We start from the raw sequence: 11,897 nt of genomic DNA, 5'->3' as shown, positions 1-11,897 counted from the left end.
CTGCCCCACAATCCTGCACTGATCTGAGCAGAGTCACCCCCAAAATCCTGCACTGATCTGAGCAGTGTCAGCCCCAAAATCCTGCACTGATCTGAGCAGTGTCAGCCCCAAAATCCTGCACTGATCTGAGCAGTGTCAGCCCCAAAATCCTGCATTGATCTGAGCAGTGTCAGCCCCAAAATCCTGCACTGATCTGAGCAATCCTGTCTCAAAATCCTGCACTGATCTGAGCAATCCTGCCCCAAAATCCTGCACTGATCTGAGCAATCCTGCCCCAAAATCCTGCACTGATCTGAGCAGAGTCAGCCCCAAATCCTGCACTGATATGAACAATCCTGCCCCAAAATCCTGCACGGATCTGAGCAATCCTGCCCTAAAATCCTGCACTGATCTGAGCAATCCTGCCCTAAAATCCTGCACTGATCTGAGCAGTGTCTGCCCCACAATCCTGCACTGATCTGAGCAAACCTGACCCAAAATCCTGCACTGATCTGAGCAGTGTCAGCCCCCAAATCCTGCACTGCTCTGAGCTGTGTCAGCCCCAAAATCCTGCACTGATCTGAGCAGAGTCAGCCCCAAATCCTGCACTGCTCTGAGCAATCCTGCCCTAAAATCCCCGAGTGGCCATGGACAGGCTCTGGCAGGGGCGGGGGAAGCAGCAGGGCTCTGGGGTGATCCTGAGGCGCTCCCCAAGCGGCGCCTCCCCAAACTGGGCTGTCCCTGATGTCCTGTCCAGCCTGGAGCAGGAGGCTCCTCTGCGGCCAGGGATGGATTTCAGCTGCACAAACGCTGTAACTGCAGGGTCTCAGCCTGACCCGGGGCAGCTCTGGGGTCTCTGGGATCACTTCTGGCAGGGACAAGGCATCGGGTCCTTCGTGCAGCTGAGGCACAGCCCCTCCCGTGGGGACACCTGGGACAAACCTGCAGCAGGGCTGCTGCGGAAGGACGAGGGGATGGCTTAAAACTCACGGAGCCGTTTGGATTGGACACAAGGAAGATGTTTTTACAACGAGGGCGGTGAAACACCGGCCCGGAGAAGCTGAGGCTGCCCCACCCCTGGAAACACCCAAGGTCAGGTTGGGCGTGGCTCTGAGCAGCCTGGTCCAGGTGAAAATGTTGCTGCTCACTGCAGAGACTCGGTCTAGATGACCTTTAAAGGTCCCTTCCAACCCAAATCCTTCCACGATTCCCCGGTATCTGCATAAAAGCCGCAGCGAAGTTCCTGATTTCTTGGCCCAAACGAGGAGCCCGGCGTAGGAGACGTTCTCCGCCCCGGCAGCCGCCGCCGTGCGCGGCCCAGGAGAAGATCTGTGCGATCACACCGATAAAACATCCCGGAGCCCGGGAGCCTGCCGAGGGCGGCCCGGGCCCCGGGACCGCGCTTATCGCCAGGAACACGCTCCGAGGCTCTAATTCACCGCGGGAAGTTTCTCTTTAAGCCGGTTTAAGGGAAGCGCTGATGAGCTGATCGAGGAGCGCAGCTCGCTTGCAGTGACCTTTCGAAAGGATGTGACAGAGCTGTCGGGGCTGGGTGGGGGCGAAGGCGAAGCTGAGTGCTGAGGAGGGAAGCAAAGCTTCAGCACGTTCCCCCTTCTCCACGGGGCGCAGCTGGGACTCGGCAGCGCCGGCCGGGCCTCGGTCCCGCCAGCAGCGCCGTGTCCGTGCAGGGAGGGCAGGGCTGCGTCCTCTGGGGACCAGAATTACTGCCCGGGCGGGGCTGTCACCCAGACCGCGGGAAAAACAAGAATTCCCCACAGACATTCGTGCTGGAGTCAAGGCATGACTTTCTTCTGGGCAGGATGCACAGCAGAAACCGTTTCATCCATGCTTTTCCCGGCTTGTGCAGAGAGAATAATTCCATCACGGGTGGTTCTCGGCCAGATTTTTAACCCCTTGTTACAGGCAAAGCCCGGGGAATCCATTGGTTCAGTGTTCAGGTGTGGTATTTCTCCACGAGACTAGACAACGGCCGATGGCAAAAAGAAAGAGCCTGCTCTTTATCCGGGGGGAAGATATTGCTTTATTTTCCAGCCCTGCTCTGCTTCGGCTGGAGATCTTCCCCGCTAGCTTTCGGGGCCAAAGAGAGCTCAGCCCCACCCATCCGGGGGCTTTTTCCCCAGGGGACAGAGCCCGGAGACAGGGACAAGACACCACCCAGTCAGGGAGAAGTGGCAGTGGAAGAGTTATGTTACAGATGAGTAAGGAAAAACCACACGGTACAGATCACAAATCGGATAAAACACAATATAAACCCAATTAATGCATTACAACATTCAGGGGTCCCAGGTTACACAGCTCTCAGTTTGGATCCCTCTGGGTCATCGCTGCTGAGCAGGTTCTCGTTCCTCCTTCTCTCATCCATCCCTGGGGCCGTGACCGTGTCCCAGCTGTCTCCTGGGAATCCTGGGCGATCCAGGGGATGCTCCTGTCGGAGGCCACCCATGGGCTGCTGCAGGTGGGAGCCCTGTCCTGGGCGGTTCTGGGCTCCTGAGGTGCCCGTGGAGTCCCCTGGAGCCCACGGGAGGCTCAGCAGGGGTCAGAGCCCAGCCCCCGGTGGGGCAGAAACTGCCACAGACACCACGGGGCTGGGACAGGGACAGGGACAGGGGACAGGGACAGGGACAGGGGACAGGGACACAGGGACAGGGACAGGGACAGGGGACAGGGACACAGGGACACAGGGACACAGGGAGACAGGGACACAGGGACAGGGACAGGGACAGGGAGACAGGGACACAGGGACACAGGGACAGGGACAGGGACACAGGGACACAGGGACACAGGGACAGGGACAGGGACAGGGACACAGGGACAGGGACACAGGGGGACAGGGACAGGGACAGGGACACAGGGGGACAGGGACACAGGGACAGGGACAGGGACACAGGGACAGGGACACAGGGGGACAGGGACAGGGACAGGGACACAGGGGGACAGGGACACAGGGACAGGGACAGGGACACAGGGACACAGGGACACAGGGACAGGGACACAGGGAGAGGGACAGGGACAGGGAGGGATACAGGGATACAGGGACACAGGGACAGGGACACAGGGACACAGGGACAGGGACAGGGACAGGGACACAGGGGGACAGGGACACAGGGACAGGGACAGGGACACAGGGACAGGCACAGGGACAGAGGGACAGGGACAGGGACACAGGGACAGGGACAGGGACACAGGGACAGGGACACAGGGACAGGCACAGGGACAGGGACACAGGGACACAGGGACACAGGGACACAGGGACACAGGGAGAGGGACAGGGAGTCCCCAGATGGACACCCATCCCACCAGGAGAGTGTTTTCAATACTAACAAAGTGCAGAGGGAAAAGATTCCGGGGGAAGAGCAGCAGCCCAAGCCTGTCCATCCCAGGACTTCCACGTCACCCAGGACAGTGGGGACATCGTCCCTGCCCATCCCAGCAATTCCAGGTCACCCAGGACAGTGGGGACATCGTCCCTGTCCATCCCAGCAATTCCAGGTCACCCAGGACAGTGGGGACATCGTCCCTGTCCATCCCAGCAATTCCAGGTCACCCAGGACAGTGGGGACATCGTCCCTGTCCATCCCAGCAATTCCAGGTCACCCAGGACAGTGGGGACATCGTCCCTGTCCATCCCAGCAATTCCAGGTCACCCAGGACAGTGGGGACATCGTCCCTGCCCATCCCAGCAATTCCACGTCACCCAGGACAGTGGGGACATCGTCCCTGCCCATCCCAGCAATTCCACGTCACCCAGGACAGTGGGGACATCGTCCCTGTGCATCCCAGCAATTCCAGGTCATCTAGGGACAGTGGGGACATCGTCCCTGTCCATCCCAGCAATTCCAGGTCACCCAGGACAGTGGGGACATCGTCTCCAGGCCTTTGGGGCTGCCAAGCCCAGCCCAGGCACTGCTGGGCCCAGTTTTGCACCCTGACTGCAGGTGAGGGATTTTTTACCGACGCCTGACTCCGAGTCAGGGTTTTCACAGCAGAATTTCACAATTTCTGCTTGCTAACAAAGATATATTCCTATGGAAAAAACCAAATCCAGGCTACCCCAGAGACCCCCATCATTTTAAATCCAGGCTGGGCAAACCTAACTGGAAAACAGCCAGTGGGGGACGAAGCTTTGCGAGCAGAGAGGGAGATGAGACTCTCGAATAAGATCTTTTCCCATCTCTAATTTCTCTGAATCGAACTGCTCATGCAGAAAGCAGCGCTGGGAGATTTGGAAAGCTATTTGTGTGGGTAATTGACATTATTTTCTCTGCTAGGCACTACGCCCAACTTCCAGTGTTAATATAAACATTTTTTTTTTTTTTTTTTTAAATGATAGCTTGTGCTTTTTGGTGGGCATAAAGCAGCATTTGTATTTACAGCCAAAATGCATAATAAATAAATGAACACGTTTGGTAGAATACTTTATCTCCCTGGATGAAAAGGAGTAAAATCTATTCAGGCTGACCAGAAATGCTTGTTCATTCTGGCTGGGCTTAGCAAAACATTTTGGTTAAAAGCACACAGAGAAGATGGGAATTTTTTTTTTTTTTTTTTTTTTTTTTTTTTTTTGGAAGGACGTAAAATGGATTTTGATTTCTAATTTCAGCACAAAATCCTTCCTTTTTGGAGGTCTGAAGCGATAGTTCAAATTTGACCTCTATTAGCCTGTATTTTTAGAAAAAGCTGAAACAACGAAGGGATTATTACAGGTTGGGTTCAACTCACAATCAAGCGCATTATTTAGGGTTTTTTTCATATTTCCATATTTGCGGGAGAGAGGTTTTTAAAAGCTGGAACTACACCCCCGCATTTTTCCTGCCCTGTGTGCCGCGGGGAGCCGCCGTTGCAGTGGCACCGTGGGGTGGAAGCGGCTCCGGATTTGCTCCCTCCCGCGTCCTCTGGCTGAATCCTGGGGCCCCGTGCTCCAAGCCAGGTGTGCAAGAGGTTTTCACGCTTCCTTTTCACAGCCTGGGACAAGACAAGGGAGGGAGCCGGTTCTTCAAACCAGCCCTGGCCCACCCTCACTCTGGCAGAGGTTCTGTGCCCCAGGAGCAGCTTTGGCAGAGGTTCTGTGCCCCCCAGGATCATTTCCCACCCTTGGCAGAGGTTCTGTGCCTCAGGGTCACTTCTGGCAGAGGTTCTGTGCCCCAGGATCACCTTTGGCAGAGGTTCTGTGCCCCCCAGGATCACCTTTGGCAGAGGTTCTGTGCCCCAGGAGCAGCTTTGGCAGAGGTTCTGTTCCCCCCAGGATCATTTCCCACCTTTGGCAGAGGTTCTGTGCCCCCAGGATCACCTCTGGCAGAGGTTCTGTGCCCCCAGGAGCAGCTTTGGCAGAGGTTCTGTTCCCCCCAGGATCACCTCTGGCAGAGGTTCTGTGCCTCCCAGGACCATTCCCCACCTCTGGCAGAGGTTCTGTGTCCCCAGGATCATCTCCCACCCTTGGCAGAGGTTCTGTTCCCCCCAGGATGATCTCTCATCTCTGGTAGAGGTTCTGTGCCCCCAGGATCACCTTTGGGAGAGGTTCTGTGCCCCCCAGGATCACCTCTGGCAGAGGTTCTGTGCCCCCCAGGATCATTTCCCACCCTTGGCAGAGGTTCTGTGCCTCAGGGTCACTTCTGGCAGAGGTTCTGTGCCTCCCAGGACCATTCCCCACCTTTGGCAGAGGTTCTGTGCCTCAGGGTCACCTTTGGCAGAGGTTCTGTGCCCCCAGGATCACCTCTGGCAGAGGTTCTGTGCCCCCCAGGATCATTCCCCACCCTTGGCAGAGGTTCTGTGCCCCCCTGGACCATTTCCCACCTTTGGCAGAGGTTCTGCGCCTCCCAGGATCACCTTTGGCAGAGGTTCTGTGCCCCAGGATCACCTTTGGCAGAGGTTCTGTGCCCCCCTGGACCATTTCCCACCTTTGGCAGAGGTTCTGTTCCCCCCAGGATCACCTCTGGCAGAGGTTCTGTGCCCCCCAGGCCCTTTGCCCCCTCCCCAGGTGTTTGTTGTGGGCGGGACACCGCAGGGATGCCGCAGGAAGGAATTCCAGCCTCTCCCCTCTCCTGCTGCTTCCTTCCCCTCCTGCCCCTGCCCGCTCTGTCTCCTGAGGCTCTGAGCCACACCTGAGCTCAACAGGTTCCTGAACCTTTCCAGCAGAGCGGGAGGGAGAACCCGGGTGAGGAGGATGGAACAGGGCGGCTCCGGGGGCAGCGGAATGGCAAAGGGCACCGTGCCAAGCACGGGACACGCGCCGGCCCCCGGAGCGGCCGGGATGGTGGGAATGTCCCTGCCACGGCAGGGAATGGGATCACCTTTCACAGCCCTAAAACCCAAACCAGCCCGGCCCTACGTCCCAGGGGGAGACCCAAATGGAAGCAATATTCCAGTAACTGCAATCTCCGCTCTCGGGCTTGGACTTCCAGCTGCAGCAGAGCAAGGGCAGGAGCGAGCTCTGGAGAGCGGGAGGAGTTCATGTAGCGCAGAAAAGATGAGATCAGTCAGCCCTGGGGTTAACATGGGCAGTCTCCTCCTCTCGCTTCAAATTCCCCTCTTGGCGCAAGCCAGGTATCCCGTTCCTGGATCCATGGAATGCTGTCTCCAGCAGAAGATGCCACAGGCGGTGACTGGGTCGCACCTGGTGCATCTCAAAGCAAAGAGCCGGGACCAGGGTCACGGGGAGGCAAAGCAAGGAGAGCCCACGGCAGCAGAGCTCTCCTGGCACCCGGGGATCCCGGGAGCTTGGAGCGCAGCTGCTCCGTGCCTTCGGAAGGGAAGGGAGCAGCCAAGCTTCTGCCCTGCGAGAGGAAGAGCAGGGACCCGAGCAAACCAGGTGGAACTGGCCGGAACGAGACCCGAGAGCCTTTCCCACCGTGCCGGGGCGGCCCTGGCAGACCCTGCCGGGAGCCAGGGTGAGTTTCCCGGTCAGAAATGAGCGTGCCCAGCACCGGGAAGGGCTCCCAGCAGGGGACACACCTGGGCAGGCTGTCGCACAGTCCCTGCGCCCTCCCGCGCCGCAGCAGCTGAACCAAACGCTCCCTGCGGGCTGGCCAAAACCACAGAGGCGGAAGAATGGAGCAAAAGCATCTGCTCCTGTGCAGCCAGAGAGCTGCTCCAGAAATCCCTCTGCTCCGTGCCCGGGATCAGAGCAGGGAATTGCCAGGCTCTGCCAGCCCTGGTGGCACATGGCCATGCCAGCTCAAACCTCCTCAGCTGCATTCCAAGGGCTGGGTGTCCAGGGATGTCTCCATTCCTGCAGCTGCATTCCAAGGGCTGGGTTTGCAGGGATGTCTCCATCCCAGCAGCTGCATTCCAAGGGCTGGGTGTCCAGGGATGTCTCCATCCCAGCAGCTGCATTCCAAGGGCTGGGTTTCCGTGGCTGTGCCAGCTCAAACCTCCTCAGCTGCATTCCAAGGGCTGGGTGTCCAGGGATGTCTCCATCCCAGCAGCTGCATTCCAAGGGCTGGGTTTGCAGGGATATCTGCATCCCTGCAGCTGCATTCCAAGGGCTGGGTGTCCAGGGATGTCTCCATCCCAGCAGCTGCACTGTGGGGACACCACACACAGCAAAGAGCACACAGCAGCCTCCTCAGTCAGGAAACATCAGGGCTTTAGGGATCCGGATCTTTCTGAATCCCTAAAAGAACCTATTTCTGAGGAAAGCAAAGGGCCTGTTTTTAGGGTAACCCCATGGGTCATTTCCAAGTCACCAACCGAGTCTGGTCTGGGAGCCCTGGAAAAAGCTCTGGTGCTAAAACAGAGCTGAAATGTTTCTTTTTGCCGTTTCTGCAGCCCGAGAAGGAGCCGAAGCCCCGGCCCCTCTGCGTGCCCAGGCTGCTGTGGGACAGGGCGCTGGCAGGGGCACACACTGCTGCTGGCACGTAGCAGCATCGAGGGCAGGCACAAAAAGCCTTCAGTCAAGGCCCTGCTCCAAGAGAAGGGACAGAAATGACACAGTCGGGAACATCCTCCCTCCCTGGCAGAGCACGAGTGCAGGTGATGAACAAACACAAATCAGCTGGGAAAAGGGGAAAAATCCCGACTGTCACGAGGTGAAACTCAACCTCCCCCTGTGAAATGCAGAGGTGGATACACAAAACACACCTCGCTGTGCATCCCAAGGGAGGCTGCAAGGCCACGGCTCCATCCTGGGACCAGGAGTGTCGGAATTAATGTTTGTTTTCCCGCGAAGGTTTCGGGTGAAGTCTGCGTTTCTTCACGCGCTGCCCTCAGAACCAGAGTCAGGAGCTGCTCCTCGGGGAGTTGCTGTGGGCTGGGAGCGGCAGCGGTGCCCGGCCCGGGGGCGCAGGGGGTGCTCACCCAGAGCCTCCCAGCAGAGCCCCCGGGCTCGCAGCGGCTGCTGTGCGAGCAGAGTGGCCGGGCTGGGGCAGAGGGGACGCTCCCTGCTCACCCCGGCCCCACAGCACCGCTTATTCCAGATAAAATCCCTCGGGAAGGGCAGCCCGCCCCGGGCACACCATTCCTGCGTGTCTGGGCGGGAGTCCCAGGGGCTGACATCTGTGAGTACTGTTATTAACTGATATTCTTCTTCCTGCTGTCGAAATATGTTGGAGACTTCATTTGAAATTTAAAAAAAAAAAAAAAAAAGCGCACAAAAACTTACCTGTGGTGAGATTCGCACCGAGCAAGATGTGATCTGAACCACAAGGAGACCACCCCAGAGCCCTTCTGGGGACCTCCCATGGAAGCAGGAGAGAAGAGACTTCTCCCTTCACTAAACACGGGGCAAGAGTTCGGCTGATCTGCTGGAAAATCTGGGAAGAGCCCAGCGCTGAGCTCAGCCCGGCCCCAGCTGTGACAGCGCTTTTTGGGCACGGCCTGAGCGGTGTCACTGTCCCGGAGTCCATCGGGGCGCTGAAACCACCCAGCTCCTTGGAGAAGGGGATTTTCAGCCTCCCATCAGATCATTGTTCTTGCTGCAGCTCCCCGGCAGTAAAATAGAGAAAATACAGCGAAGAAACAATACCCCCAAACTTGTCATCAGTCCTTCCTTGCTTATTCCTCCCACCAAACATTTCCTATCAGCATTCACCGGCTAATCTTCTCTTTTTGTCACTGACACAAAAACACTCGCTCATTTTGTGTCATCTCCAAATACTGCAACAATAGAAGAATGCAGCCATTAATTACCGAAATTACCGTTGCAAGAGAAAATTATAGTCATTAGAATCGAGGTGAAACTCATTTGTACTTTCCCCAACTTCTCCTTTTTTGTGAAGTTACCAACTTCATGCCTCCAGTAAAGACCCCGGAATGCAGCAAACTGAGAAGTTTGGGAGATGTGAGCGGCGCTGTGGCTGCAGGAGCTTCTCCGCTTCCCTGAGGCAGGGGCTCCTGTTCTGTCCCTGAGCTCTCATCACAGAGCCACGGGATGGGAAGGGCTGGGAGGGACCTGGGAACTCCTCCAGGGTCACCCTGCCCTGGCAGGGACACCTCCCCTGTCCCAGGCCGCTCCAGCCCCAGTGTCCAGCCTGGCCCGGGGAAATCCAGGGATCCAGGGGCAGCCACAGCTGCTCTGGGCTGTGGGGTGAGATCCATTGAGGGTCCACCGCAACCCAGCCCATTCTGGGATTCCGGGGTCCCACGTTTCTGTAAATATTGGAATGGACACAGGAGCTCCCGCTGATTGATTCAGCTCCGTGGCAGCTCCAGCCGGTGCAAGTTCTCATGGTGAATGATGCCAGGAGCCCTGGCAGGAACACGATTTCTCCAGGCCCTGGAGCCTCGGGGGTGCTGGAATCAGCAGCGTCTGAGCCTGCTCGGGGTCACAGCCCGCCCCAGGGGCCGGGGGGTGCGGTGGCCAAGGGGGATCCTCCAGAAGCCAAAATCCAGCTCGAGGATGGCCCTTAGCAGGGGGAGCTTGCCCTTTCTCCTGAGAATGTCTCCAAGGAGAGTCGAATCCAATCTCTCAGAGCTCTTTGGACTATGACAGGAATCCAGACAGGACCTTAACCCCTGAACCTGCCTCAGCCCGGGACCAGCACCGGGAACTCAGCCGCCATCAGTGATGTGCTGATATCAGTGCTGATAGCAGGGGTTCAGAGCCCTCTGATCCCATCAGAGATGTGCTGATATCAGAGCTGATAGCAGTTCAGTGATGTGCTGATATCAGAGCTGATAGCAGTTCAGTGATGTGCTGATATCAGTGCTGATAGCAGGGGCTCAGAGCATTCTGATCCCATCAGAGATGTGCTGATATCAGAGCTGATAGCAGTTCAGAGCACTCTGATCCCATCAGAGATGTGCTGATATCAGTGCTGATAACAGGGGTTCAGAGCCCTCTGATCCCATCAGAGATGTGCTGATACCAGTGCTGATAGCAGTTCAGTGATGTGCTGATATCAGTGCTGATAGCAGTCCAGAGCACTCTGATCCCCTGATCTGATGCTGGGTGACGGATCCCTGCCCTACTTGCACGTGCAAACATCGTACACTAGCATACAAATTGAATTTGCCATTTTCCACAGACTTTAGCCAGAGGCAGATCTCGGGGAAAAGAAGAGCAGGAGCAGTCTGTGTGATCAAGATAAAGGTTAAACACCCAATTATCGTGTTTGGTACCAAGGTTATGGGCCAGCTCAACGAATGGCTCGGTTAATGTCTGCCTGAACCTCAACCCCACTCCGAGGCACACAGCTGGCCTTTGCTGAACGCTGCTCATCAGCAATGCTCAGGCTGTGTTTCAGCAAATCTCTCTGCACAGGATTTTCTCTACACTTGGTTTTAACGCTGAATTTTCATTCTTATTTGGTCCCAGCAAAATAAAAATGTTTGATGTTACGATTTTCTGCAAGCCTTTATGGCCACCCCCACCTCCGAACGCGGGTGATTTCTCTGTGCCATTTTCCTGCTCTCAGCTATTTCCCTGCCTTTGATGAGCAAAGATCTTGAACTCCAGGGCTTCTGCCCTTTCTGGCTTTGGGCAAAGCAGCGTGAACACAGCTCCAGCACGTCCCACAACTGCTGTGTTGCGGTGGCTGTGCAGTTTGGGACCTTTCCCCAGAGGGACTGGTAAATACTCTCCTAACTGGGAAATTCCCTTCACACTGAGTCTCAATGTCATTTTGTCCCAGTTTTTCCTCCCTTGTGTTTTATTCATTATGCAAACCCCTTCTCTTTTTTCCCCCCTGACTATCTCTCAACAACCTGTAATCAAATGTTTCTCTGAAAGAAGTGCCCAGGGTTTGTTTGGGTTTTTTTTTTCCCCATCACTGGGATGAGCATGTGGTTGCAGAGTTCACAGGCTCCTTTTAAGCAGACGGATAATTACTCAGGAGCAGCCACCAAAGTTAACTATAAATATGTAAATTGGGGAAGAATGAAATACTCGTTAAACATTAGGCATTTACTATGGAAATTAAGCGTCATTAGATGCATAAAAGGCTCTCCCAGCGTTTGTTCTCCGGCGTTTCCCTTCAAGCCTTCATTAGTGCACTGATCCCAACAAACACAGAGGGGCCACCCCATCCAAACAAGAGCAGAGCCACCCTGAATGGGCGCCCAGAACTCAAACCCAAACACTGCTAAAATCAGCTTGGAGCTTTGGAGATGCTCCGCAGCTTCCCTTCTCTTCCCCAGTTTGCATTTCCTCTTTGCTCCTTCAGCCCACCCAACAGCAGCAGCAGAGGCTGGGACACCCCAGCACCAGAAAACTGCTCACATCACATTTTGGATGCTCATGTCACACTTTGGATGCTCACATTTTGGATGCTCACATCACCTTTTGGATGCTCACATCACATTTTGGCTGCTCACATCACATTTTGGATGCTCACATCATATTTTGGATGCTCACATCATATTTTGGATGCTCACGTCACATTTTGGCTGCTCACATCACCTTTTGGACGCTCACGTCACATTTTGGATGCTCACATCACCTTTTGGATGCTCACATCACCTTT

The sequence above is a fragment of the Hirundo rustica genome, chromosome 5 (genome assembly GCF_015227805.2).
Source record: "Hirundo rustica isolate bHirRus1 chromosome 5, bHirRus1.pri.v3, whole genome shotgun sequence".
NCBI lineage: Eukaryota > Metazoa > Chordata > Aves > Passeriformes > Hirundinidae > Hirundo > Hirundo rustica.
This window is presented reverse-complemented; position numbering follows the sequence as displayed.